The sequence below is a fragment of the Argiope bruennichi genome, chromosome 3 (assembly GCF_947563725.1).
Source record: "Argiope bruennichi chromosome 3, qqArgBrue1.1, whole genome shotgun sequence".
Lineage (NCBI taxonomy): Eukaryota > Metazoa > Arthropoda > Arachnida > Araneae > Araneidae > Argiope > Argiope bruennichi.
The window spans coordinates 71,659,812-71,664,890 of record NC_079153.1 but is presented as its reverse complement, the minus strand read 5'-3'; the positions used below and the strand labels follow the sequence as shown (position 1 = coordinate 71,664,890).

Below are 5,079 nucleotides of genomic sequence, written 5' to 3'. Positions count from 1 at the left end.
CCGTCGCATGAATAATGTAAATCATCTAGCCTATTTTTATATATATTTGTAAATTATTTATGTTTAATTACAATGGGTGGAATGTTTTATTATGATAATAAGAGTAATTCTTTTTTTTCAATATTCATTGTGAAACTATTTCACATGCATAAACAGAAGTACCAGTCGTCTCACATCCCAAAATTTTTCAGTAACCTATCCATCATGGAATGATGCAATCCTCCATCTACAAGGGTCTATTTAACCCTTACGCTAGAATCAAACCCTCGATTCATTACTTGCTATCTTCAGTGACGAATTTCGACAATATGAGGGCACAGGCGCTGTTATGTTTTGAGGCCCCTCCAGGAAAAACTATATTGATGACAAGAAAGTAATGAAAATTAAATATATTTGAGCATTTGACTATATATTCATGCTTTTTAATACAGTTTAATAACTTGGAAGCAATCCTATATATTATTTAAGGCATATACAGCTTTTATTTCTCCTCATTTGTACCACTAATTTTTAAATATTTTTATACTGTGGAAAAAATTCTTTGTGTTGAAATTTAAAATAAATAATAAAAGAATATGAAAAAAAAAAATTATTATTGTGATGGATTGAAAAAGTATTCAAAAATTATTACGTTGTATTTATTATAGAATGATTTTTGTTGCTTGAAATTATTTTTCATGTGATTCTTACTTATAAGTGTTGAAATATTTGTAAGTTATATTAAATTTCTGCGATTATAATATCATTCGTTGTTGTTCTATTTTAGGTCGTGAAGAATATGCTCTTATTTTGGAAAAACAAAACACAGACAGCTTCAATGAACACAGTTTCTTACACAATAACGAATAAAAAAAAGTATGAATCCACTTATTGTGTAACTAATTCAAAATAAAAGTATGCGAAATTAGAATGAAAGCAACTTCTTAGAAAAAAATTTGTGAACAAATCCACACTGGAAAGCACTACGATTTATATATAGATAAATAGATGCAATGATTTAATCTTCTTTCTTTCTTAAATTCCTATAATGTTAGAGAAAATATTTTTGTAATTGTGATCTCGATATTCTGAGAACAAAAATCAATTAAATTTTACACACACACACACCTCCTAAAAAAGAGGAGGAGGAGGAGATATTAGAATTCATACAGTTTTACAATGTGTGCAGCAATATGATAATTCAAGAATAGAGTGACTAGAAAAAGGAAGTAAGGTGAAAAATCTTAGTAAATATTGTGAATTTGTATCAAATTTCTGACAAAAACCATTAAAATATTTTCTCAAGCCAGCTTGTATATTTATGGAAGAAATTATTGAATTTTTTGCGCTCGAAATGAAACTGAAGAATTCTATTTTAACAGCGATTGAGAAAGATAAAGAAATTCTTGGTATTTTTGAAAGAAGAATTTTAAGGGGCAAGTTTGGTGGATTGAATGCTATAGCTATTGGAGAAAAGGAACTGACTAGGAAATTTGAAAACTTTTAAAGAGACAGACATTATTAAATTTTCAGCTAAACGGGGAATTAAATGGGCGGGAAATTTACTAAAACTGAATGATAATCAAGCTACTAAGATATTTTTGTCTAAATCGTTTGGCATCTGAAAAAAAGAGAGGAGGAAGCTTTCATGGATTTGTTGCTTAGAAAAAGATAGGACAAATTGGCAACCCTCAACCAAGAAAGGGCAGCATAGAACAGAAGAGCAGGGTCCATCCCAGGTTGTCGCGCCAGTAAAGAATAATAAATTCCATTTCAAATATTTATTATTGATGCCAATAAATAATTGATTTATCTGTGTTTAACTTCAAACCATTTCCAAGGGATTTTTTTTGTTTTATAATTTTTGTATTGTAATTATTGAAAAGAAAATCAATAAAAAGTCAATTTAATAAGTAATAAAATTCGTTGGTAAATTTATTCAAAACATTCCTTATAACTTTGATCAAAAATTATTATTTTTATTAAATATTATTCATCACGTGAAAAATCGAATGGCTTGATTAAAAATCTAATCATTTATTAATTAATTATTAAACTATTCGAAGTTAATTAAAAAGAGCCTGTGTTAAGTTATGACGAAATCATTGCTATACAGTGTGGAACTTTAAATTATATCACTCCCAAGGTGATTTTGCAAGAGTCGCAACTGTCAAAACTTTTAAGTAATCTTGCGTTACGAATGCTTCAGGATTACCTAATCGATGCGCATACATCAGCGGGTATTTGGAAGTTTTATCAAAGTTGCTGGAATTTGTCAAAATGAATTAAAGCTCAATTACAGTACTTAGTTTTACTTACAAACTGGTTTATGTCCCAACAGTTTGCCAATATACGATATTTAAAAAAAATTCAATTTTAAATATTTATGTTTTTTTTTCTATATTTTCATTTGCTATTAAAATATAATACCATTGTACCAGACATATAGTTATTCTCTAATTGAGATAGAATTTATTTTATAATTAAACATGGATTTTAAAATGGAGCATGAGAATTGCATCTAAAGTATCCATTGTCAATAGAGAGGTAACTTAAAAGTATTTTCTTAAAAATAATTAATGTTCAACTTAAAAAATTAATCACATAAAAAATATATATAAGTATCCTAACATCCGTAATTAGAATAGTTACATGGCAAACAGTATATTGTTGAATGTTACAGATTTTAAAATTATGAATACATGGAGTGAAGGCATTATATGTGCCTTTCAGTTCATTTATGAATATTTAGTGAGCGCATTTATGTAAAGAAGAGATTATATTTGTTTGAAAGCTAATTAATTGGAAATCGGTTTACACACTTCAAACAATTTTTATAACGTATAATAGATATTGTAAATGTAAGAGCATATTGTGAAACTAAGAGCTTAAGAATTCAAAATTTTTAATTTCATTAATTAAACTACTATTTGAAATATCTTTTGAAAGTTTCAGATTTTAAATATCCTTTCAGTTATAAGCTAATTAGAGAAGAATTACTATATTTTCATTGATTTTAAAGTAATTATCTATATAAATCATATATAATTTGATTTATTTTGTTAAAAACTCATTATTTGGTATCATTGAATGCTTTTTTATTTCCTTTTTTTCCATCGGTTTTTAATTGAAATATCAGTGCTGAATTTAAATGTCTCGTGCATATCATTATAGGATTTTATAGCGGACAATTACAGATAAATGATAGTTTTAATAATACTCTTAATTTCAAATATGTACATTAGTCATATTTAAAACGTTTAAATACATATTAAGGAAGGTTATACAAAATAAATATTATCTCCTTCCATTATAAAATCTTACCATGTGAAATTTTCTTGTGGAAGTATTACCATTATCTGTGGCATAGCCATAAATAAGATCAGAATCTCTGAATGTATAAATTGGAATTACATTTAGAGATTTCATATCGGAGGTTTAGAAAATTTGGAATTTTATTTTGTTTTTTATATATATATTTTCTTTTGTGTTATCTTAAACTGGTATTCAATAAAATTTCCATTTTAAATCTGATAGTAATAACCTCCAGAAAAACACTGAATATCAAGTTAATTGGCCAAACTTAAAAAGACATACAAAATGTTTCTAATCGTATATTTTAAGTTTTAACAGTCACTGTACCTTTGAAAATGCGTTGTTATGCTATCATTAGCATGGATGGCTAATGACAGTCTTTAAGCTCGGACCACTCCTGACTAATATTTCGATATTTGATCATCCATCTATCTTCAGTTGTCCTCCTCTGGGATCGATTTGGAAATACTTCACTGATGTTTGACTGAAAGTCGTTTTGGAAATGTGGATCCTGTCAAGATTATAAAATGTATCATATTTCAATTTCAAATAGTTGTTTTCAGTTTCATAAATCATTGGACAGGAAATTGCATATTTCATGCTTTACATTATTACAAATAAAATGATTTTTCAAAAATGAATGAGAAATTTTATTAGGAAAAAAGGGAACGGCAAATATCGAAAAAAGATATTTTCTGACTTTATATTAAGCAGTTTTTTAAAGCATCTTATATTAAGCAGCTATTTAAATATCTTTTTAAGCTAATAAAAGTAAGAAAAAATATATAGTCTTCATACAAAACAAGCCGATAGTCATAAATAAAATATTTATATAATAAATTAAAAATGCAAAGGTTTAAGTTTTACTTACTCTGATATAAAAGTATCTGAAGTATATAAAAGAAAGAAAGAAAATAATTTTTCTTTTAATATATTTGATGTATATAAAAAGAAAAAAATAAGAGAACATTTCATGATCTTCACAAAAAAAATTGCATCGATTTATGAGTTTATTTCAAACTTCTATGAGTTCGAAAAGCGTATTTTTGCATTTGTTTTTCTAACCATCCATCTTTGTACATGAACATGATAACACATCAATAGGACGAGCTTAACTGATGGCTTATATTTTACAACCCCCTATAACAAAATCAATGCAATTACTTACCTAAAGGATGGATAATGCTTCATATCTATTGTACTATCCAGAGTCAGGAAATATCCCAGGTAGTTGATATGTGCTTTTTAACTACTTTTATTTCGGTCGTATTCGATAGAGTCATATGAACAAGACTAATAAATACAAAAACATTTAGATTGTAACACTAAAATAAGCAACGAAAAAGGAATCTGTATGAAACACGCCAAGAGAAAACTATCACGGTACGATATCAACCATCACTTCACGCCTCCTTTCTCTCGCTCAACTGCTCGAACTGTCACTGTGCCTATCTACCACAAGTTTTTAGCTAAACGATGTAATTGTTGCACTATCTATTCTTGTATGTGGTAAAACATTATTTAACCAGCCAAAATGACCTTCCTAAACCTTTTTCGCATATTCTCTAATAAAGGTGTTATCCCAGAGATTACCATAGACGGCATTCAACAGTTACGAAATATTAAACTTTGGCGTGCATTTAGCATTTTTACTGAATATATCGTATCTTGGCGAGATTTTTGGCAATTAATCCCTGGCATGCGAAAATCGAATTTGTGTTTTAGATGCCTTTTTCGCAACCTGTTGAAACAAAATTTATACAAAACTGCAATTGTAGTCATAAA

The 5,079-nt window shown here is 27.7% G+C and overlaps 1 long non-coding RNA gene across 1 annotated transcript; it reads right to left on the bottom strand.

Moving 5' to 3' along the window:
• Positions 1 to 258: 258 nt before the first annotated feature.
• Positions 259 to 4,727, bottom strand: LOC129962576 (uncharacterized). Its single transcript, XR_008783924.1, has 3 exons — positions 4,463 to 4,727; positions 3,622 to 3,805; positions 259 to 354 (listed from the first exon to the last, which is right to left on the bottom strand). It is a non-coding gene; the product is annotated as an uncharacterized LOC129962576 (long non-coding RNA).
• Positions 4,728 to 5,079: the final 352 nt, after the last annotated feature.